At 34.2% G+C, this 26,118-nt stretch overlaps 1 protein-coding gene across 2 annotated transcripts in view; it reads left to right on the top strand.

Moving 5' to 3' along the window:
* Nucleotides 1-25,059, top strand: part of PRR16 (proline rich 16) — a 272,562-nt gene extending 247,503 nt beyond the window's left edge. For both annotated transcript variants that reach the window (XR_009518972.1, XM_060008966.1), the window contains exon 3: nucleotides 24,759-25,059. The gene's annotated coding sequence lies outside the window, so the exon portion shown is untranslated. The remainder of the gene's footprint in view (nucleotides 1-24,758) is intronic.
* The last annotated feature ends 1,059 nt before the right edge of the window (nucleotides 25,060-26,118 follow it).

The raw sequence follows: 26,118 nt of genomic DNA, 5'->3' as shown, positions 1-26,118 counted from the left end.
AACAGAATATGCATATAGTGCTGAACATTTCACCAGTATGGTAGACTGTACATCACCTCTCTGATGAATGGGGTCCCTTAGTAAGGAAAAGTTCAGAGGCATCATTTACATGACTAGTGGTTTAGTAATATAACAGAAGAAGAAAATTTAAGCAAAATGTTTTATGCTTTTTCTTTAGATGAAAAATATATACCCTCATGTGTTCCTTTCCTGGGGCCAGGACTAATTACTGCCTAATTTTGAAACTACTTTCTAGAACAAAATGTAATTATTCCTCCTGGGGTTTCAGGTAATAAAGGCTTTATTGTATCGTGTCTACTTTCCAGAGTAATGTGAGCAGGATTTAGTGTGTACAAATTGTTGCTAATTGAATATACCTATCATTTTTTTTTCAAATGTTGTGTTGTAGGCCATTTACTGCAAGACCTCAGTCAAAACACTTGAATAATCTAAACCCTAATTTTGTTTTCTATACTTTTCATTTTTATTTGTTGTCCATGGGGTGTAAAGTAAAAAAAAACTGTAGGAAGCAACAAAATTAAGAACCATTAAAAGATACTGCCTTTGGGCAACTTGTGTGTCAACATATGCTAGTGGGTATTTTTTATGTGCATGCTCTTAGTTTGCTCTGTGGAACCTCTTTGTACTTATGCTTTTACTTATCAGTTCCATAGGAAAGAGAAAAGCTGGAATAGAAATTCAAAACTGTAAGAAAATCATACATGGGTTGCTTTGTCTGTTAGTGCATAGACTCACTTTGGTTTGAGGACCATTTTGACATTGATTCTAGAAAAGATTACCAAAGAGAACTTTAACAATGCACTTAATATTTGAAATGTCTACAGCACATAGCTCATTGTATTTACTTTTTCTGATTTTGACTATCCTGGTTTAATAAAACTATTAGGATACTGGTTCATTTATGTTAGTTCATTAGCTATAACTTAACATTTGCAAACTAAATGTTTGCATTTCTATTAACCTCAGAAATTAGAATTTTAGACTTGATGTGATTCAGTATTAATGTTTCTTAATTTTTGTTGAGAAAAGGAAGTACTTATCTATAGACAATGTTGAAAGATTTGTGATTTTCCTGTCATATTATGTTTTATTTTTGCTATTTCCTGATTATCTTTTTCAATGTTTCTAGTTTTATTTTGTTGTGAAACATATCATGGGAGAAGGCATAGGTTTCCACCAAAATTTGTTTCCAAAAACTTGATTTTTATCAATGAAACATTTTTAAAACTTTTATTTCAGTCATTTTTGCTTTTTGTTTGTTTGTTTTGTTTCACTTTTCCTTTGTTGAAAAACACTATAATTTTATATGCACTAACAAGTAATTTCAACAATGACTCTCTGTATAGTTTGACAACTTTTCTGATTTAAAGAGAAGAGCTATGATGGTGTGACTTTGGAAGGTCACAAATAAATGTGGGTAAGTTCAGACACAAATATATTCCAAATACCATCTCTCAGAGGAGCATTACTTCTTCAACCTCTACTCCCCAGGAAGCTCCTTAATATGTTACAGGAGTCATGCTGGCCTCTTAAGTCCAATAGATTTTAGCTCAGATAGTGGCTCTGATGCCCATATTAGGGTTATTGCAGGAACATGTTTCTTTGTTATAGGCATAGGGTATGTTAATAATTTATTTGGTTGGGTGGTGGGATATAAACAGAAAAACCGACATGGCTTCTATATGCAATTTCTTTTCTTTTGGAGAGATAGTATAGAGTAAATATTAACACTTCAAATGAGACAGATGTTTTACTTTTCACTAATTCCATTATTCCCACAAATTGTTTCACTTCCCTGAACTTAAGTTTCCTACTTAAGATATGTGGGAAAGGTAAACACTGAATACTCTGGCTGTAATATTGTTTCTGACACATCAGATTTCCTAGTCAAATATGAATTGCATTCAACAAATAGATGATAGTATTTGTTAGGCAAGTTTTACAACAGTACTGAGGAGTAACAAATCTAACATTTGTTTTAAATTTTATATCAGGAAGTTTTAATATAGCCACTGTGAAAAACAGTATGGAGGTTCCTCAAGTAATTAAAAATAGAACTGCCATATGATTCAGCAATTCCACTTCTGGGTGTATATCCAAAGAGAACAAAATCATTATGTTGAAGATACAGCTGCACTGTCATAGTCATTGCAGCATTATTCCATAGTCAAGACATGGAAACAACCTAAGTGTTGACAGATAAATGGATAAACAAATTGTGATACACACACACACACACAAGAGAATATTATTCAGCCATGAATAATTGAACTTTGATTTTATGAATATTTCATGAATAATTGAACTTCTTTCCATTGATATGTCTGTGAGTTTCATTCATATTGTTGTACGTAGCTTTTGATTTTTATTCTCATTGTTATATACTACTATTATGGACATATACCACAGTTTATTCCAGTGTTGATAGGCATCATTAATAGTGAATTTTGGAGTTTGGCCTATTATAAATGCTATAAACATTCTAGTTCTTATACTTTTGTAAACACATCTAAGTATTAGGTGTACACCTAAGAAGGAAGGAAGAAAATAGAGAAAAAATTATACAGTTTTAAAATGAAATGTCTTTAAATTATAAATAATAGACCATAGACTCACACATGACCATCTAATTAAGCAAATAATCTGAAATATTTTCCATTAGATATCACACATGGCTCTACTCATGTTCAAAGAGTGAAGATTTAACCAATTAGACTTTAATAAAATTAAACACATCTTTGTCTGTCTTTGATGATTCAAATGTACCCTGGAAGGACCTTACATATATAAATAAAAGTTGTTGATTTTGGCCTGTCACAGTGGTGAAAGACTGTTTAAAATAGATCAGCTTAAGCAGATTGTATTATATAAACTGAAAAAATCCAACTCGGGAAATTTTTTAGAGTAAAGTTTTGTCTTTCCATCTTTATTTTCACTTAACAAAATTTTTTTCGGAAAATAATTGGCTGTGAAAATCTTTTAATAAAGAATTCTTTTTACTTTTTTTCTAAACCTCTAACTTTTACCCATTTAAAAACTCTTTGAATTACAATATGCCTGCATTAATGTCCATCTATCATTAGTTTACAACTCAATGGATTTTCTCAAACTAAACACACTGAGTAATCAGAGCTGAGATCCAGAAAAAGATCATTATGAGCATTTCCGAAGCCGCTGTAGGCTCCTTTTCAGTCAGTATCTCTCAAAGTCACTGCTTTTTTTATTTTCAATGTCACAGATTAGTTTCAACTGATCTGTACTTTATGTACAAGGGAAGATAAGTACATATGCTTTTATAACTTCTTTCAATTGACATTATGTCTGTGAGATTTATCTATATCGTTGTAGGTAGCTTTTGATTGTTATTTTCATTGTTATATATGGCATTAAAGAAATATGCCACAATTTATATATCCATACAATGTTGATAAACATCATTAATAGAGAAGTTTGCAGTTTTTGGCTGTTATTAACAGTGATACTATAAACATTTTAGACCTGTGTTTTTATAAACCTGTTTATTAGGTCTACACCTAAGAATGGAGTTGATGAGTTTTATGTATCCATTTGTTCAGCTTTAGTAGATACTTCAAATAGTTTTTACAAAGTATTTAAGTGTACTTACATCATCAGTACATGAGAACTCTGGTTGTATCACATCCTTCCCAAAACTTGGCATTGCCTCTCTTTTGTTTTATCTGTTCTAATAGATATGTACCGGTGTCATTTTATTTGCATTTTTCTGCTGCTTAATGAGGCTGAACATTTTAAAGAAAGTATGCCTTTTGGTCGTTTGGGTTTCCTCTTTTGTGAAGGGTATATTCATCTCTTTTCCTAATTTTCTATTGTGTTATCTCTTTTGTTTTTTTTCATTGATACATAGAAGTTTTAATATATTCTAAATGAGTCCTTTGTATGGTATATGCATTGAAAATGTCTTATACCTGTATGGGTTACATTGTCTCTGTAGTATCTTTTATTTACATACCTTTTTAATACCCAGCTTAATTCCCTCCTTTTTTATAATTTTTCACTTAATCAGCTCAGACTGATCTTTCATTTCACTGATTTCCTAGAAAGTATAATCCTCAGTATAGCACAAAAATCTTCTTTCCCCACAAGACAATAAGCAGCTCAATTCTAGAGATGGGTATATAGTAGATGTTATTTAAATGTTTGATGAAATGAATGAATTTTGAAGATATTACTGTTAGTGACAGTTTCCCAAATGGTGCTCTATTTTTTATACTAGTAAATTAAACAAATAAGTTTAATATAATTTATATTAATAGTAAATTCTGACAAGTAGAATGTTTGATTTAAATGTACCATTTCAAAACATTGAAGTTTTATTTTTCCCCTAAATGGTGAGTATATGAAGACATAATATCAGTGACTGCTTTTTTCCAGAGGTTGAAATACCAAGAGAAAGTTAAAATATGTTATGAAACCCACTTATGAAACAAGAATGTCTATGTACCCATTCTTTAATTTAATCAGCTCACGTTTGCCCAAATTTGGGGAATAGGTAATCAAGCTTAGAGAACATTTTGATGTGATCATGGCAAAAATTAACAGCAAATTATTTAAAAGGGTCAAAACCTAGAATTCATTTATTTATGTTAGATTTCAGGAACCACCTACCGTTAGGAGCCATGACACTCTGTTATTACCAAGCAACACATCTCAGTCCAAATTGCAGTGTCTTGGGAGATTAGGTTGACTTGGTGATGTCTCATGGCATCGTGGGAGCAAGCAGCATGTTTTCCCACGCCCAGCTCATAGAGGAAACTCTCACAAAGTTCTATGCTGATTTTACTCTGCAATAAAATAGTGTATTTCACAACTTCTTCAAGCAAAACTCTTTACATTCATCAAAACCATGCATATCCCATCATTGGGGAATAGTAATATCAGACAAGACACAAGAATAAGGGTTGCAAATGCAGCATTATCTATCCTCCTTCACTTGAATTTGAAAATTTGAAGATGTTTGTCATCTGAGTTCTAAATTCAGCAGTCTTACCTCCCTAAATATCCAGAAATTGTTTTGATATTATAGAATCTAGAAGTATTATTTCACTATAGCCAAATCACAAAGGGATGTTGAAAACAGCTTAGCAAACTTATGTCACCAGATAGAATTAGTCATCAAAAAGGCACTATTTAAAGGAAAATAAGTTTAAAAAGGAATAGTAAATATGGCATCTTGAACATAGACTTGAAAACAGGTTCTCACTGTAGCTCATTCCATTTGTCTCATCCCTGCTATATATATCCTTTGCATTAAAAAAATTCCCAACTTAGAGTGAATGAGTTCTTGCCAGGCTACTTTAAAAAAAAAAAAAAAAACAGCTTTCTTGAGATACAATTCACATACAATAAAAACCATTTTGAAGTGTACAATTAATGGTTTTTAGTATATTCACCAAATTATGTAACCATTACCACAATCTAATTTTAGCACATTTTATCACCCCCAAAAGAAACCCCATACTTATTAAATGTCACTTCGTATACCCATTCCTAGCCCTAACCAACCACTGTGTATTTTTGGTCTTTATGGATTTGTCATATTTAGACATATGTAAGTGAAATCATACAATGTGGTCTCTTCTCAATACAATTAATTTCACCATATTTTTGTTTCTAGTCAATATAGATGAGTCTTTTCAGAATAGTAAAAACCCACAATACCATTCTATAAAAGGTTTTAAAGAACAAGGGCTAGATATTGTAATTTATTGGTTCTTTCCTTAATATTAATTATTACTCATTTTACTATCTCATACTCTCCTCATCCTGAGATTTCTCTATAGTATATTTATCTATTGATATAATACAATATTTGGTCCCTGGTTTCTTCTAGTCTCACTCCTTGGAAATTATCAGTTATTTTGATATAGAATAAATTGAATATGGTGACCTTCTGATTCTGCCTCTAATTGTACATTTGGAAAAGCTGAAGTGAAAACATAACCCCCAAGAACTCATTATCCTGGTTTAATACTCAACAGGCATGGAGAAAAGAATAAACTTCATTCAGAATAACTACCTGAGTTTTTATGAGCAGGAAATTACAAGAAAAAAATGATTGCAAAATTATTTGAAAGAAATTAAAGATTTGCAGTAAGAGTTACATTTCTTATGACTTCTATTAAATTCAAAGAATGTTGGAAAGGGACACATAATTGGCAAATTTAACTTAAGAATAACAGAATAATTCAAGAACATGTTTGACCAGTTCCTTCCCCTGCTCAGACATTTTGCCTACCACTGTGGTCTTGAGTGAATATACCTAAGTTATTGATATATTGCAGTGAAGCTAATTAAATAATGGAATGGAACTCCTTTCATATTATGGCATCTGAGAACAAAACTAGCTTAAGACATAATAGAATTGCTCTGTATGGGTGGCTATGCTTGAAAGGACAGAGTTCAAGTTGTGATGACAAAAGATGCCTTAGACTGAAACTCTGCAGTATTAGCAAAGTACATCTAGTGCTTGAAAAAGACTTGCTATGTAAAGTGAGCCTTGCATCTCCTATTTCATTAGAATCTCTAAACTAAGTCATCCATCATCCCCTATTAATTTCTCTATGGTAAAATTCAATGTGCTTAACAATCTTGCCCCAAGCTTACATATCCAAACCCACTCCTCTCCTTCCTGCATGTACCCACTCTTCCAGAAACAAAATGCCACTCACTGTCCTCAAACAAATGAAGATGTCTTATGTCTTCATGCCTTTCTTTGCAGACACTGTTTTCTAGTAACTACTTCTCCCTGTCCACACCTCTGCCTGGTAAATTCCTATTAATATTTTAAGCCACAATTCAGATATCATCTTCTCTTTGCAGTGATATACAACTCATTTGCTCCCTCCTCTGAGTTCCTATAACCCTATTGTTGTATTTGTGCCACAGAACACACACACACACACACACACACACACACACACACACTGCATCTTGTCTGCTTATTTACTGTACTGGATTTGTAAACTCTTTGATCATAAGATAACAACTCATTTCTGTATTTCTGGTAGCTTGCATAGTTCATGGTCCAGATTGAGTATACTACATATGTTTGTTGACTAAGTTAAAAATAAGCAAATAGACACAAATTCTTTATGCCAATACCCAAACTATCCTTGCATACACCTTAAATAAATATACCTGCGATATTTTAAAGATTATAAGCATGGAATCAGTTTTCTGGTTATGGATGACAGAACAAAGGAATTTTTTAACCTGTTTTCCTTCTTCAAAATCTATTGAGAGCCAGTACTACTAATAATGCAAGCATCAGCAACAATCTGAACACACTGCCAGTAGCTCTGACCACTACCTGGTGTGAGCCAGAGAATAGCCTGAGAGATAAAACAGCACAACACATACCTAAAGGCAAGTGTCGCAGTGATGGCAGTTTATCTCATCACCCTTAGATATGAATGAGATCTGAGCTCTAAGACAGGCCACTACAGAATCAGGAGACATCTGTGTGGAAACCTAATTCATTCTTACAACATGGCAGTGAGTATGATGCTGGAGGAGAAAGCATGCTAAAGTCATTTTTATTGTCCATAACTGAACCTTCAATGCAAAGGAGAATCCTGGATGTCAAGAGGGGTGAAGGAAGGAAAGGAAGCAGCAATTATCAGATCAATGAGCTACACCAACCTACCACTGCTTAAATGCTGATGCTTGGGGGAGTGAAGGTGGGGGTGGGCTTGTGCCCAAAGGAAACAGCCAACTTAGGAAGAGGGCACTCAAAACAATATAAATCAGAGTTGGAGCTCATTCCCTTTCTTGTTCCATTATCTGTCCATTTGACAGTATGCAGTGTACAGGCTGTCATGGTTTGAAGATAACTCATAAGCAGGGACATAAAATACATGACCTTAAGAATGGAAACTACAAAAGGAGAGAAAGATACTGAAAGAACATACACTATGGAAGAATTACTTGTAGGGGGGAAACAAGATTTCAGACAAATAATTCTTCAAGTTCAAAGAAATTGCAAAGAAATGTGACCTCTCTTTTAAAAAGAGAGTGACACAATAAAGATTTTATAAAAAATATAATAAAAACTATTGACACCCAACCAGAGATGTATGGTATAGGCTTTAAAAAAAAATCACTTAAAAGAAAGAGAAAGTAATAAAGATAAAAATGACTCTATGTGGAAAGAGTCAAAGTAAAATGAAGCATGACTGGAGTTTTGAAGAATATGCAGAACAAAAAGTATTCAAAGATGTAAGAGGAAAACATCCCTGAACTAAAGATTATAATCCACACACTGAAAGACCATACTGGGTCTTAAGAAAAACTTATTCCAACTCCTTTGATTCTACTGGAAGTAGAACCAAGTCTAAGCGAGCTAATTTCTTCATCCTGTATTGCTAGAAGTACAAGTATATTGTCTGAAGTAGTTTAAATTATATAGTTTAAAAATGATGTGAAACTCACTATTTATCAAAAATTTACCTGACTTTTACAGGGATTATTTATAAAATAATATTTTGTCTGTTAAAGAAAAAGTTACTTGCATCTTACCGGTATTTTCAGGGCACCCAAGTTTATATTGCTTCTGTTAAATATAAATTAATTTTATTAAAATAGCTCTTAAATATAGAATACAACATAATGTAAAATTTAAATGTCATTTACTTATCTATCAGTCTATCCACTAATATTTATTTAATTTACCTACTTACATGTATTTCCTTCTATCTACATATGTGATTTGAGAAATGCCTAGAATAGTGTTCATCCCATGTTAGTGACGGTGATTTCTTATGATAGAATTTAGAGTCTGTTGGGGAAATGTTTTTGATTGCTTCTTTGTGTTGTTTGCATTTGTTAATATTAGCATTAGGGGCTTCCCTGGTGGTGCAGTTGTTGAGAGTCCGCCTGCCGATGCAGGGGACACGGGTTCATGCCCCAGCCCGGGAGGATCCCACATGCCGCAGAGTGGCTGGGCCCGTGGGCCATGGCCGCTGGGCCTGCGCGTCCAGAGCCTGTGCTGTGCAACGGGAGAGGCCACAACAGTGGGAAACCCGTGTACTGCAAAAAAAAAAAAAAAATATATATATATATATATATATATATATAAACATTAATTATTTCTAAAAACATTTTAAGAAGTATAGGTTAGATAATTTTATTGGGATATTTAAAATCTGAGCAATTTTGGCCTCACTCTAACATGTTTTTTTGTTTTTTTTTTTTTTTTTTGTGGTACGTGGGCCTCTCACTGTTGTGGCCTCTCCCGTTGCGGAGCACGGGCTCCGGACGCGCAGGCTCAGCGGCCATGGCTCACGGGCGTAGCCGCTCCGCGGCATGTGGGATCTTCCCGGACCGGGGCATGAACCCATGTCCCCTGCATCGGCAGGCGGACTCTCAACCACTGTGCCACCAGGGAAGCCCTCTAACATGTTTTTTAAAAAATTATTTATTATAGTATTTCCCAGAGTGTAACACTTATATAAATTAGTAATATGCAAAAACTCTTTTGTCATAAAATAATTTGGGGAAATGCAAAGAAAAACCAAATAGTTTTCTTTAAAGCATGGTTATTGAAATATCAATGCTATTGTTTTTTAGGATGCTACAGTAAGGAAAAAATTGTATGCAGTATTTCACAAACATATTTGTTTGTAGAAGATTTCTTATTTTATTCTTTCAAAACTTGTCCTTGAACTAATGTCAAGGGAGCACACTTTGTAAAGTTTCTATTAATGTTTACTTTGGTTTGAAATCCTATGTCCAAGATATTTATTAGTACTTTTTTTAACTGAATAAAATATTTAAAAAAATTCTACAGTGCTTTATAATTTTCAAATTTTCACACACATGATTTCATACAATCCCTTAATAACTTCTTTTTTCTTCCCCCTATCCCTATACTGTCCCTTCCCCCTTCCCTCTCCCCACTGGTACCACTAGTTTATTCTTTGTATCTGTGAGTCTGCTGCTTTTTTTTTTATTCACTAGTTTGTTGTATTTTTTAGATTACACATATAAGTGATATCATACAGTATTTGTCTTTCTCTGTCTGACGTATTTCAGTTAGCATAATGCCCTCCAAGTCCATCCATGTTTCTGAAAATGGCAAAATTTCATTCATTTTTATAGCTGAGTAGTATTCTGTTGTATGTATATACCATATCTTCTTCATCCATTCGTCTGTTGAGGGACACTTAGGTTGCTTCCATATCTTAGCAATCATAAATAATGCTGCTATGAACATTGGGGTGTGTGTATCATTTTGAATTAGTGTTTTTCTTTTTTTCAAGTATATACCAAGGAGTGGAATTGTGGGGTCACATGGTAGTTCAATTTTTAGTTTTTTGAGAAACCTCCATACCGTTTTCCACCGTGACTATACCAATTTACATTTCCACCAGCAGTGTACGAGGCTTCCCTTTTCTCTTCATCCTCTTCAACAATTGTTATTTGTGTTCTTTTTGATGATAGCCACTCTGACAGGTGCAAGATGATATCTCATTGTGGTCTTGATTTGCATTTTCCTGATGATTAGTGATGTTGAGCATCTTTTCATGTGCCTATTGGCCATCTGCATGTCCTCTTTGGAAAACTGTCTTTTCAGTTCTTTTGTCCTTTTTAAAATCAGGTTGTTTATTTTTTTGATGTCGAGTTGTATGAGCTGTTTACATATATTGGATATTAACCACTTATCAGTCATGTCATTTGCAAATATCTTCTCCCATTCAACAGGCTGTGTTTTGGTTTTGTCGATGGTTTCCTTTGCTGTACAAAAGCTTTTAAGTTTAATTAGGTCCCATTTGTTAATTTTTGCTTTTGTTTTCTTTGCTTTAGGAGATAGATGCAAAGAAATATTGTTGCAATTTATGTCAAAGAGATATCTGCCTATGATTTCCTTTAGGAGTTTTATAGTATCCAGTCTTATATTTAGGTCTGTAATCCATTTTGAGTTTATTTTAGTATTAGTACTTTTTATATGAAGGAATTACATACCCTAATTTAAAAATAATGGGGAACATAGCTTTACCTTAAATAGCCATTAAATAATGTTACAAAGATTTTTGATACCATGTTACAAAAATATTTTACACTGGAAATTGGTTCAACTAAGAAAAAAAATTAAAAACTGGAATAAAATACGCCAGAGCTATAATATCAGATGCCTTTGAGTGTCAGAAAGAGTGATATTTTACCCCTTCTTTATATTGTTCATACTTTCCAAGGATTTTCAATTTTCATGCATTATTTCAAAATGAAAGAAAATGTTAGCATTGAAAAACAAGCATAAGAACATCTTATATGTGCCACATCTTCTCTCTGAGATTTAACAAGTGGACAAATCTTTTCAGATTTAAATAAGATGGGAAAACTCACACTGTGGTCTGCTTTCTGCTTCTTGTGCTCAGTTAATTATATGAAACACACTATTAAGACAAGGCCTATGCACTTTAAGTAGTATTTCAAGCGCTGAATTAATTCTATGTGAATTGCATTTAATGATTGAGAATTGATGATTGCTATTAATGAACCCAATATTTCCTGGTATTATTTGTAATTTTTATTTTGTCATAATAAGCTACAAACTTTTTTATTCCCTTTCTCACAAACTGGTCAGAGACTTTGTGTTTCTGGTATTTGTGCAATGGACCCAGGAGGACTGGCTGAAATGATTGGGTAAAGATTGTTTAGCTGGTGCATAATGCTTCATCACAAAATGCAATTCCAAGAATATGTTAAACTCACACCAGACTATCCTAATTATAGCCTTTAATTCCTATAAAAAATTTCCATGGTTCCCTACATTTTTGTTTTAATTGTGTAACTGTGAGATCATTCATTGCCATCCTGGAAATCATATGCAGTCATATCATGAAGGTTTTACTATGCCCCAAGCTCTTATGGATTTTGATATTTTAATGAGAATATACTTAGAGGTTTTATGAGAATGACAGCATCTTTATAGTTTATTCATCAAAATTTTTCCGGCTAAGTTAGGGTTTGAGATATCTATAAGTATGCCTTTTTACACAAGATATTAATATAGTGAATATCTCCCTCTGAAACAGAGAAATGTGATCAGCTTTTTTACTTAGACTTAGATCACATGCTCCATTCAGAGTGGATTCTCACCCATATCAGTTAAGATTAGATTCCTATGTGAAAAACAGGGTCCCCAAATCACAATGGCTTTAAAAACATAAAATTCAACTTTGTTTCTTACATACAAGTCTTGAGGCAGATCAGGGCTGACTTGGCAACTCATGTCTACAAAGCCCTTAAGGACTGAGTTTTCTTTCCTTTCAGTATTCCTTTTGACCATCTCTGACATAGCATGTTCATACTAATTGTATAAACTGGCAGCTAGAGCTCCAGCCATCAAATCTACATTCCAGGCAAAAGGTTTGAGGAAAGGGATAAACATTTACAAGAGTATGGGGCAACTTTTCTTTTAAAAAGTTTTCCAGAAGCTGCCACTCAATATTTTCACTTCCATCCTTTTCCAATTTTGTTAGATGATCACACATACCATCGAGATAGTATTTATTCTTCATGACTAACTGCTTAGCTAAAAAATTATATGTTCTATTTTTAAGGGGAAAATGCTGTTTGTATCAGACTACCTGAAAGAGGTTGGCTAAGAGTTAGGCAGGGAGTGGCCCCGAGAATGAAATGGAGACTATATCAGGAAACAAGGAAATAAATACACAGAGTAAATACAGATGTCTAGTATACTGAAAATAAGAATAAGAAGAAAGATGAATGATAACAAAGAGACGAAATGCATGGTTTTACAGAGCAAGATTGGGGAAAAAGGAATGGCAGAGAAGGGTAAGTTAGGCTTTATATTAAATTTTCAGTATCTGTATTATATGGGTATTAGCAGATTTTTGTATCTGATGCCAATATATCCCATACCGTGCCCATAAGTTACAGATTTCCCATTACAGTACTAAATCAAGTTAACAGTTTCCATAAGAGCACAGACTTGTTCATATTGCAGATGGAACTATATTCAATTACTAACTAGGTTCTACAGTGTTTCACTTATTTTTTAGTTGATGCATTTCCTCTTGCTCTGCAGATATCAGTTTCTTCCTTACTCAAGTTTGAGTATTTGATTTCTTAAAGAGAAAGTTAATTTTGTAAAAAGGAAGAGGAAAACAAATAGATAAAAAGGAGCTGCTATGATATAATAACTTTATTGTCTAATTCTCAGCCATCTATGAAGAGTAGATAATTTTCACTCTTACACTAAGAGTAGGGATGTAGGAGAAAAGATTGAATTATCCCCCCCAAAATAGGAGATGTAAACACCTGCCTTAGTTGCTGACTTTGTGATTCTGTTCTAGAAAATTTTCCCATGAAAATATTTTTCTTCAGAGAGATAATCCAGTCATCCCTTAGTGTCTGTGTAGGAGATTGGTTCCAGGACACCTGTCCCCCCCCACCAAGGATACCAAAATTCAAGGAGGTCCACGACCCTCACAGAAAATGGCAGAGTATTTGCATATAACCTAGGCATGTCTTCCATATACTCTAGATTACTTAGAATACCTAATACATCTCTAGATTACTTAGAATACCTAATACAATGTAAATGCTATGTAAGTAGTTGCATGTGTGGCAAATTCAAGGTTTGGAGTTTTCTTGAATTTTTTTTTTTTTTTTTCCAATCTGAGGTTAGTTGAATCAGAGAATGCAGAACCTGCCGATACAGAGGGCAGACTGCACCGAACTTTATTTCTTAGGTGGGAGTTTTATAAAAGTCATTATCTATTTCTATGGTTCTCAAATGGAGAAAATGTGCCTCCCAGTAGACATTTGACAATGTCTGAAGTCATTTGTGGTTGTCAGAACTAGGGGTTGCTAATGGCACTTAGTCGGTAGAGGCCAAGGTGATGTTAACCATTCTACAATGCACCTGCCAGTTTCCCCTTCCCTGTCCCCAACAAAGAATTATCCAGCCCAAATGTCAATAGTACTGAGTTGTACAACCCTGAACTATATGAGTTTATTTAGAATGAAGAATACTCCCTATTAGTGCCAATGATATACCTCAAAATATATATTTGATTTTTCAAAAAATAACACCTACTATAATTAAATTTGTACAACTCTAATTCAAGAGCTCTTAAGCTGAATTCCATGCAATGCAAGAGTGTCTATGAATCTTGAAATCATAAGCAAAATATTATGTAGGTGTACATCTGCATATTTTGAAGGGGTAAGCCCATACCATTTATCTAATTGTCTAAGGGATTTATGACCTGACAAAGCCAGCCACTAAATTTATTTAGAATGCCAAAGAATTCTAGTGTATTAATCAGCAGTGTTCTTCCCTCCAGTGAGCCAAGCTGCTCTTTCAAGCACTGTTTCTCAGCACATTCTCTAACCTTACTGTATTAAGACATGACATTCATGGAAATGAAATTTAAAGATTCCCAATTGAATCCTCTTTAATTAATAGAAATAGTATCGACAAAGCAAAGTTTCTTTTGGAGAGCTTGTGATTTAAGAAACCAGATTTCCCACTTTAACCAACATTTCTATAATTTACACTTGAATATGTTAAATATCCTTTGTGATACACATTGCTTTGGTGTTTAGGATGATAGTATACCCTCTACAGTTAATAATGTATTTCCTTAAGATCTGTTCCTTGTCTCTTGTCCTGTCTCAGGAAATGATATTACTATCCATCCAAGTCACCACACCAGAAACAATAAAGGAAAATCTCCCTCATCTCTTCCCTTTCAACTCCAATTATTTTGCAGTTCTATTCATTCTACATCCTAAATTTTGTTTGAGTCCCTTCCCTTTTCTCAATCCCTCATGCTATTTTTTTCAGCTCAATATCTCACTCTCTTTCAATTAAATATTGCCTTTATAGACTGCTAACTGCTATCCCTGATTTCAGGTCCTCTCTACTCCATTTCATTCTTCATACAGCTGCAGAGCCATCTTTCTAAGCCATCTTTCTAAACTGTGAATCTGACCAGGTCACATTTCAGTTAAAAACATTGAAGGTCTCCCTGTTACCTCCATGCTAACACCCCCCTTTCTGGCCTTGTCTCCTGCTACTGCTACCCTCTCTGGAGGCTAGGCTCTAACTGCATTGATTTCTCACCATCCCTGGATATATGCTTTTCTGACTCTGCTCCGCTTTGCTTGAATAATGTTCCCTCTCTTGTTGAAATCTTATTCATCTTTCATAAGGAAGCTGGCTTCAAAGTCTTTTCCAGTTCTCTCAGGCAGAGGTTATTTTCTCTAATTTCTGTTCAAAAATCATTTGGCACTTCATTTAATATCTTATCACCTTTGTTTTCCAAGCACCTTGAGCAGTTCATGTACCTATGAACATTTCCAGTAAATGTTTCTGTAATGAGATTGACAACACTATGTAAATTTAAGACTTTGCTCAGTACTGGACCATCACGGGCAAACATTGTCTTTGTTGGCCAAGCTAAACAATAGAGAGATGATGAATTCATGCAGCAAATGAAATGAAAATTTTGCTATCAGTTCTTAAAAATTGTAACCTGCACTTTAGCTTTCTAAAATACTATTATTAGGAGTATAGAACATTGTTCTTGCATAGAACAAGTGTTACTCTCTCTATTTCTTTAACCACAATTCTTATTGCTGTTATTGAAGGAATATACAGTAGCTGAATTGCAGATAATTGCAGAAGGGTAGGAGTTCACAAGTTTTAAGGCGAATGAATGAACAAAGTAACACCATTCAACTTTTCATTTAAGACACTGAATGACCCTGAGTCCAGGGATGTTGCTGAATAGCTTACAATGCACAGCACAGTCCCTGGCCCGTTAAGAAATAATTATCTGGACCACAATGTTACTTCTGCCAAGCATACGAAACATTGCATATATTTTAATAGAGATGAACCTGGAGGCTCTTGAAATATACATGGCTGTTTTTATTCACACTAAATGGCCCCAAGCCTCTAGGTTTTTATTGTACATACCATGATGCCTTTTTAAGATTATACCCCCCTGAATCCAGTTTATCCAGAAGCACACTGGCTTTTGGGGCTCTATTAAAGTTAGAAGTCCACTGATAATGCAGAATTGAAAATGTAGAAATCATACATATTGTTCGTACATTTTTCCTGAAGTAAAAGAGGGAATATTAAAGTAGAATATATTAGATATCACCTGAACAAAAAGTGCCTTGAGAGCCAAACACTGAGACTATCTTTGGTTTAGCCATTATTGAAGGAGTTACTGAATTCTGAATATACTACAATAGTGGTACTTTTATAGTATAGTTTACTTCTTTTGGAGTTGAAGGACTATGTCATTGAATTGCATTTGCGAAGTATCATGGCAAATATTGTTAGGGTACCTGGGACCTCTTTCCGATTAATTCCAAGTTTAACAGCAGTGAAGACTGCTTATTATTCAGTTACTTGTCTAATTTACAAAGAATCATCTCTTTTCTCTTGGTAATGTGGGTGTATACATACAGATACTCATATTTTCTAGTTCACAATTGTGGCAAGATTGAAGTAAAGGTGATAGGAAATTGACCCTTTCTCAGGTTAAGTAAGAAATATCCTAGACACCTGCCAATTAAACTTGTAACATTGTGTTACTCCTTTCAAGTTAAACAGAACAATTTTAGGAGACCATCCATATGCTGCATTTTACAAAGACTTTCCAGAAATAGCATTTTATTGTAATTGATGCAAGACGTTTTTCCCATCCTTGAGCTTATATTATTCAGTCATGTGTGCCTAAAAAGCAAAGCATTTTGGAAGAAGAAAAATAACATTTAAGTAGAATATATTTTATTTTGCTTTACTTCTAATTCCTTTTGAGTACCATGTTTTAAAAAAGGAAATGGAAACTAGAAATAATCCGTGGGCATGGGCAACTAGAGGTTTTTCATAGTCTAGTAACTTCAGAGATGTTAATAACTCAAGAGACTTCTGATTTCCTTTTCAGACTTAAAAGGACTATAAAATTGCTTTATTCAGCAGATTTGTAATGTCTAACCTCCCTGTCCTTGACTTCTAACCCTACCTTTGCTTGGGGAAAGAAGACTAGTTAACTGATTATATTAGGTTAATAAAAATGCAACCCATAAACTCCCACTTGCTGTTTCACAGAAGGCATCCTATCATTTATTTAAAAGCCAGAAGAAAGAAATGTCATTCCATAAAGATAAGAGCAGCATTTTATTACTTGTCTAGACAATTTAATTGTTGAAAATCGTCAGTGGATATTAGAGAGGGAAGTATTGGCATCACTTGTTTCATGTAATAAATTAAAAACCTAAAATGAATGTGATTTGACAGAATGTTTAAGCAAGGAGGAGGGAGCAATGTTAGCATTTTAATTTTGTTTTGATTGAAGATAGTTTCGTTCCACCATGAAAAAATCATGCCATTTTTCCAGCATACCTCATTTCCAGTGGAACTCAGTAAAATGTGCACGTGTTAACATTAGATTCGGCAGGCTTTAATGCAGTTACAAAAAGGAGTTTTGCCAAAAAGAGGGATAAATATCACAGCCATTCATTTCACAGTGCTCTCCAATCTGGCTGCAACTGTTTCCCCAAGCAGCATGTCAGTGAATAAAAAAGGAAATTCAAAGGAGGGGCAGGAGAAAAGGGATTTAGGAAGAAGGGGGTTTTAAAACACTTTTGGCTTTAGAGAAAACAATTCACAATCATTAGCATGAGTAAAATTGCTGTTTAGCCTAGGCTAATGAAAGCAGAGATTGAAAGCAGAGATTTTTCAGAAACAAAATAAAACAAAAACACAAAAACAAAACTATCCTCTGAACACCATTACTGAAGATTAAGGGGAGCCAGGGTAAGTAAACATCCACGTTTCATAGTTGAATCCCCCCCGCCACTTCCTCAGATTATGAAGTGAATATCCTCATTTAGTGTGCTTTTCTATGTTCATAGAAAAAGACTGTATCCTGCTGACTTTTTCTAAATTGGTTCTTTTAGCATTTGTTTACACTTCTGTATTTTTTACCATGCAATTTGTTGTCCTAAAGTAATTACATATTAGAAAGTATAACCCTTTGGTTACCAAAATGGCCAATGCTGATATTGTTAATAAAGGAAGAGAGCAAGGAACTTATTTTGACTCTGGTTTTATTTCCTGATGAATCCACTACTGTGGCATCCTCCGCCAGTGGGAGATGGGGCACATAATGATGGCAGTTCTCCTGTGGAATTATCTATTCCAAAAATGTGTTGGTTCAATGACTCTCTTTGTAAAAAGGAAACATGTAAACATTGTAAAATCATTTTTAACTATGTTCTCATTTATTTTCTTCATCAATTCTAGGAGGTACATACTAATGTCTATTCCATTTTTAAAAAAATTTTACTGGAGTATGGTTGATTTAAAATATTGTGTTAGTTTCAGGTGTACAGCAAAGTGATTCACTTATACATATACATATATTCATTCTTTTTCAGATTCTTTTCTCATATAGGTTATCACAGAATATTCAGTAGAGTTCCCTGTGCTATACAGTAGGTCATTGTTAGTTATCTATTCTTATATACAGTAGTGTGTGTATGTTAATCTCAAGTTCCTGATTTATACCTCCCCTCAACGTTTCCCCTTTTGTAACAAGTTTGTTTTTGATATCTGTAAATCTGTTTCTGCTTTGTAAATAAGTTCATTTGTATCATTTTTTTTGGTTCTACTAAATTTTTTTTTCAATTTTTTAATGTCTTTATTGGGGTATAATGGCTTTACAAAGTTGTGTTAGTTTCTGCTTTATAACAAAGTGAATCAGTTATACGTATACATATGTCCCCATATCTCTTCCCTCTTGTGTCTCCCTCCTACCCTCCTTATCCCACCCCTCTAGGTGGTCGCAAAGCACCAAGCGGCTCTCCCTGTGCTATGCAGCTGCTTCACACTAGCTTTCTATTTTACATTTGGTAGTGTATATATGTACATGCCACTCTCTTACTTTGTAACAGCTTACACTAACTCCACCCCATATCCTCAAGTCCATTATCTAGTAGGTCTGCATCTTTATTCCCGTCTGGCCCCTAGGTTCTTCATGGCCATTTTCTTCTTTTTAGATTCCATATATATGTGTTAGCATACGGTATTTGTTTTTCTCTTTCTGACATACTTCACTCTGTATGACAAACTCTAGGTCCATCCACCTCACTACAAATAACTCAGTTTCATTTCTTTTTATGGCTGAGTAATATTACATTGTGTATATGTGCCATATCTTCTTTATCCATTCATCTGTTGATGGACACTTAGGTTGCTTCCATGTCCTGGCTATTGTAAATAGTGCTGCAAAGAACACTGTGGTACATGACTCTTTTTGAATTACGGTTTTCCCAGGGTATATGCCCAGTAGTGGGATTGCTGGGTCATATGGTACTTCTATTTGTAGTTTTTTAACGAAGCTCCATACTGTTCTCCATAGTGGCTGTATCAATTTATATTCCCACCAACGGGGCAAGAGGGTTCCCTTTTCTCCACACCATCTCCAGCATTTATTGTTTCTAGATTTTTTATAATGGCCATTCTGACTGGTGTGAGATGATATCTCATTGTAGTTTTGATTTGCATTTCTGTAATGATTAATGATGCTGAGCATTCTTTCATGTGTTTGTTGGCAATCGGTATATCTTCTTTGGAAAAATGTCTATTTAGGTCTTCTGCCCATTTTTAGATTGTGCTGTTTGGTTTTTTTGATATTGAGCTGCATGAGCTGCTTGTAAATTTTGGAGATTAATCCTTTGTAAGTTGCTTCATTTGCAAATATTTTCTCCCATTCTGAGGGTTGTGATTTTGTCTTGGTTATGGTTTCATTTGCTGTGCAAAAGCTTTGAAGTTTCATTAGGTCCCATTTGTTTATTTTTGTTTTTATTTCCATTTCTCTAGGAGGTGGGTCAAAAAGGATCTTGCTGTGATTTATGTCATAGAGTGTTCTGCCTATGTTTTCCTCTAAGAGTTTGATAGTGTCTGGCCTTACATTTAGGTCTTTAATCCATTTTGAGTTTATTTTTGTGTATGGTGTTAGGGAGTGTTCTAATTTTATTCTCTTACATGTAGCTGTCCAGTTTTCCCAGCACCACTTACTGAAGAGGCTGTCTTTTCTCCACTGTATATTCTTGCCTCCTTTATCAAAGAAAAGGTGACCATATGTGTGTGGGTTTATTTCTGGGCTTTCTATCCTGTTCCATTGATCTATCTTTCTGTTTTTATGCCAGAACCATACTGTCTTGATTACTGTAGTTTTGTAATATAGTCTGAAGTCAGGGAGCCTAATTCCTCCAGCTCCGTTTCTCTTTCTCAGAATTGCTTTGGCTAGTTGAGGTCTTTTCTGTTTTCACACAAATTATGAAATTTTTTGTTCTAGTTCTGTGAAAAATGCCAGTGGTAAGTCGATAGGGATTTCATTGAATCTGTAGATTGCTATGGGTAGCAGAGTCATTTTCACAATGTTGATTCTTCCAATCCAAGAACATGGTATATCTCTCCATCTATTTGTATCATCTTTAATTTCTTTCATCAGTGTCTTACAATTTTCTGCATACAGTTCTTTTGTCTCCTTAGGTAGGTTTATTCCTAGATATTTTATTCTTTTTGTTGCAATGGTAAATGGGAGTGTTTTATTAATTTCACTTTCAGATTTTTCATCATAAGTTTATATGAATGCAAGAGGTTTCTGGGCATTAATTTTGTATCCTGTTACTTTACCAAATTCATTGATTAGCTCTAGTAGTTTTCTGGTAACATCTTTAGGATTCTCTATGTATACTATCATGTCATCTGCAAACAGTAAGTTATACTTCTTTTCTGATTTGGATTCCTTTTATTTCTTTTTCTTCTCTGATTGCTGTGGCTAAAACTTCCAAAACTGTGTTGAATAATAGTGGTGAGAGTGGGCAACCTTGTCTTTTTCCTGATCTTAGTGGAAATGTTTTCAGTTTTTCACCATTGAGGACGATGTTGGCTCTGGGCTTGTCATATGTGGCCTTTATTGTGTTGAGGAAAGTTCCCTCTATGCGTACTTTCTGGAGGGTTTTTATCATAAATGGGTGCTGAATTTTGTCAAAATATTTCTTTGCATCGATTGAGATGATCATATGTTTTTTTTCCTTCAATTTGTTAATATGGTGTATCACCTTGATTGATTTGCGTACGTTGAAGAGTCCTTGCTTTCCTGGGATAAACCCCACTTGATCAAAATGTATGATCCTTTTAATGTGATGTTGAATTCTGTTTGCTAGTATTTTGTTGAGGAGTTTTGCATCTATGTTCATCAGTGATATTGGCCTATAGTTTTCTTTCTTTGTGACATCTTTTTCTGGTTTTGGTATCAGGGTGATGGTGGCCTCATAGAATGAGTTTGGGAGTGTTCCTCTCTCTGCTATATTATGGAAGAGTTTGAAAAGGATGGGTGTTAACTCTTCTCTAAATGTTTGATAGAATTCGCCTGTGAAGCCATCTGGTCCTGGGCTTTTGTTTCTTGGAAGATTTTTAATCACACTTTCAATTTCAGTGCTTGTGATCGGTCTGTTCATTTTTAAAACTTCTTCCTGGTTCAGTCTTGGAAGGTTGTGCATTTCTAAGAATTTATCCATATTTTCCAGGTTGTCCATTTTATTGGCATGTAGTTGCTTCTGGTAATCTCTCATGATCCTTTGTATTTCTGCAGTGTCATTTGTTACTTCTCCTTTTTCATTTCTAATTCTATTGATTTGAGACTTCTCCCTATTTTTCCTGATATGTCTGGCTAATGGTTTGTCAATTTTGTTTATCTTCTCAAAGAACCAGCTTTTAGTTTAATTCATCTTTGCTATCATTTATTTCATATCTTTTTCATTTATTTCTGACCTGATCTTTATGATTTCTTTTCTTCTGCTAACTTTGGGTTTTTTTGTTCTTCTTTCTCTAATTGCTTTAGGTGTAAGGTTAGGTTGTTTATTTGAGATGTTTCTTGTTTCTTAAGGTAGGATTGTATTGCTATAAACCTCCCTCTTTTAACTGCTTTTGCTGCATCCCATAGGTTTTGGATCATCATGTTTTCATTGTCATCTGTCTCTAGGTTTTTTTTGATTTCCTCTTTGATTTCTTCAGTTATTTCTTGGTTATTTAGTAATGTATTGTTTAGCCTCCATGTGTTTGTGTTCTTTACGTTTTTTTCCCTGTAATTCATTTCTAATCTCATAGCGTTATGGTCAGAAAAGATGCTTGATATGATTTCAGTTTTCTTAAATTTACTGAGGCTTGATTTCTGACCCAAGATGTGATCTATCCTGGAGAATGTTCCATGCTCACTTGAGAAGAAAGTGTAATCTGCTCTTTTTGGATGGAATGTCCAATAAATATCAATTAAATCTATCTGGTCTGTTGTGTCATTTAAAGCTTGTGTTTCCTTATTTATTTTCATTTTGGATGATCTGTCCATTGGTGTAAGTGAGGTGTTAATGTCCCCCACTATTATTGTGTTACTGTCGATTTCTTCTTTTATAGCTGTTAGCAGTTACCTTATGTATTGAGGTGCTCCTATGTTGGGTGCATATATATTTATAATTGTTTTATCTTCTTCTTGGACTGACCCCTTGATCATTATGTAGTGTCCTTCCTTGTCTCTTGTAACATTCTTTTTTTAATAGTCTATTTTATCTAATCTGAGTATTGCTACTCCAGCTTTCTTTTGATTTCCATTGGCATAGAATATCTTTTTCCATCCCCTCACTTTCAGTCTGTATGTGTCCCTAGGTCTGAAGTGGGTCTCTTGTAGACAGCATATATATGGGTCTTGTTCTTATATCCATTCAGCAAGCCTGTATATTTTGGTTGGAGCATTTAATCCATTCATGTTTAAGGTAATTATCGATATGTGTGTTCCTATGACCATTTTCTTAATTGTTTTGGGTTTGTTTTTGTAGGTCCTTTTCTTCTCTTGTGTCTTCCTATAGCATTTGTTGTAGAGCTGGTTTGGTGGTGCTGAATTCTCTTAGCTTTTGCTTGTCTGTAAAGCTTTTGATTTCTCTGTCAAATCTGAATGAGATCCTTGCAGGGTAGAGTAATCTTGGTTGTAGATTCTTCCCTTTCATCTCTTTAAGTATACCATGCCACTCCTTTCTGGCTTGTAGGGTTTCTGCTGAGAAATCAGCTGTTATCCTTATGGGAGTTCCCTTGTATGTTATTTGTCATTTTTCCCTTGTTGCTTTCAATAATTTTTCTTTGTCTTTAATTTTTGCCAATTTGATTACTGTGTGTCTGGGTGTGTTTCTCCTTGTGTTTATCCTGTATGGGACTCTCTGTGCTTCCTGGACTTGGGTGGCTATTTCCTTTCCCATGTTAGGGAAGTTTTCAAGTATAATCTCCTAAAATATTTTCTCTCGTCCTTTCTCTCTCTCTTCTCCTTCTGGGATCCCTATAATGTGGATGTTGTTGCATTTAATGTTGTCCCAGAGGTCTCTTAGGCTGTCTTCATTTTTTCTCATTCTTTTTTCTTTAGTCTGTTCCACAGCAGTGAATTCCACCATTCTGTCTTCCAGGTCACTTATCCATCCGTCCTTCTGCCTCAGTTATTCTGCTATTGATTCCTTCTAGTGTAGTTTTCATTTCAGTTATTGTATTGTTCATCTCTCTTTGTATGTTCTTTAATTCTTCTAGGTCTTTGTTAAACATTTCTTGCATCTTCTCAATCTTTGCCTCCATTGTTTTTCCGAGGTCCTGGATCATCTTTACTGTCATTATTCTGAATTCTTTTTCTGAAAGGTCACCTATCTCCACTTCATTTAGTTGTTTTTCTGTGGTTTTATCTTGTTTCTTCATCTGGTACATAGCCCTCTGCCTTTTCATCTTGTCTATCTTTCTGTGAATGTGGTTTTTGTTCCACAGGCTGCAGGATTGTAGTTCTTCTTGCTTCTGCTGTCTGCCCTCTGGTGGATGAGGCTATCTAAGAGGCTTGTGTAAGTTTCTGATGGGAGGGACTAGTGGTGGATAGAGCTGACTTGTGCTAAGCATGTTTGATGTCAGGTGGGCAGAGTGAAAATTATGGCTAGGTTTCATTTCCTATTGTTTTCAGAAAAATGTATTCATTAATTACAAATGTGGATATAAGTTATTTTAAGGTGCTAATTTGAAAGTACTGCAGATAAGTATAAAGTAAAAGAAGACTAATTCTCGGGCACTTTTGCTGCATCATGGAAAATGGTGTCTTTTTGGCAATTTGATAATACATTTAGACTATATAAATTGCAATGAAACATTACATTAGGTAAAATGTTTTGAAAATACTTTTCCTTTGTTTTTAAAATGAAGGTTCTACCTTAAAAATTATGATTTCTTGATAACTTTTTTGAGGGTGATAAATATTTAAAAGTTTATAGTCAAAATTTATGAAATAGTTTGAAAACTTGGCATATTTATAAATGGAAAAATTTATCTGAAGTTTTAAAAACTGTCAGAGATAAGAGAAGATCTTTCATTTGAAATATAAGCATGCTACTACTAAATTTTGATGACTAAGTTATCAAAGTTTTTTTATATATAAAATTTAAATGGAATATATGTTCAAAATATGTTTATACATTTAAAGTAAAGTTGTTGATAATTCACAGAATTTTAAATTATGCATACTATTAACAAATGATTTCTTCATTCTTAGTTTTTATGTGTTTTTGTTAAACTATACTTGCTGTTTAAACTGATCTTTTGTCTTTTGTTTTCTTTTTTCTAACAGCTCCTTCAGGTTGGAAGGAATACCTTTATTTGGAGGCATGTCAGTTCATTTTTGTCACTTCAGATTCATCATTATGACTTCTTGAGGCCAGATCTAATTTTGAAGTAACCAGAAACCTGTCCATCTTGGAGCAGCAAACCCCTCAACTTGGAGCACAAATGATCACTGATATGGTCTACATAAAACCATCTGCCTCTAGTCTGACAGCCATGAGCAGAGCCCTGGGGGCAAAAAAAGCCACAGCCTTAAATCTCTTTACTCAGATATTACCAAGAAGATTAAAAAAAAAAAAAAAAAAAAAGATGAAAAGGACTGAAGAAGCAAACCTACAAAAAACCAAAAAGCAAACAAAAAAATCCATCTTATTTTACCATTGAAATTAGTCCCAGATGTGAACACCAAAAAATTTATATTCAGTAATTCAGCCAGTAAATTATAATTTATCATTTGGGAAGGTGGAAGTATAGAAATAGGTATCTGTAGCCAGAACTACTCAGCATTTCAAAATATGTAGACAAAAACAAAACAAATAAACAAAACTGAACAAATGAAGGAACACTGCAGCAATGAACAGTATTAGAACAGAATGTTGCTGTTTGCAAAGAGGACGTTTGCCATCTTCTGTACACATTCAAAGCCATAACGGAATAAGAGTATTGTCAATTGCTTGAAAATTTTCTGCATTCAATCCTTCACCCCATATTGGTTGAGAGAGGAGGGGTCAGTTCTTGCTGATTACTTCTCAATGAACTTCTACTATTTGCACTGTCACTTCCATTCAGGGTAATGATGTGTGCTGTTATTTGCACAGATGGTCCCATGAGTTTTGAGACCACAACAAAGTTTCTTGCAGGAGTCCAAAAAGGAAACATTTAAGAATTCTCCAGACATTGATTTCTCTTTCTTCTATTAAAAATCAGTTATCTAATAAAAAATGGACTTGTCTCAGATTAAAGAACAACTACAAAATAATAATGAAAAAAAATCAGTGTGGTCAAATGAATGAAAAAGGGTTCAAAAGGTTTTTTTAGTGAGGATCATTTTATATCATTAACAGCCAAGAAGTCAAATACAGTGAACTGTACACTAAACATCTGTGTTGAACATCTATTTGTTCTCTTAATTAACAAAACCATTTGTAATTTGTATTTGACATAAGAGATTTTTATAGCCATTTATCTATGCTTCATGGGAAAATGTACTAGACAAACAGCATTTTCAGTTTATTTTTCTAAATAAATGTGTTGTTTGTATTATTTGTAGTTGCTTATTTGATTTGGTTTTCATTATCTGGAAGACATTTTCTTTGGTCATTGGCAAGCTTTTATCATACTAATTCAGAACTAATGGAAGACTGAAT

Source organism: Delphinus delphis, chromosome 3 (assembly GCF_949987515.2).
Source record: "Delphinus delphis chromosome 3, mDelDel1.2, whole genome shotgun sequence".
In the NCBI taxonomy this organism is placed as follows: domain Eukaryota; kingdom Metazoa; phylum Chordata; class Mammalia; order Artiodactyla; family Delphinidae; genus Delphinus; species Delphinus delphis.
Note: the sequence above shows the minus strand (reverse complement) of the source record. Positions and strands in the feature narration are given on the sequence as shown.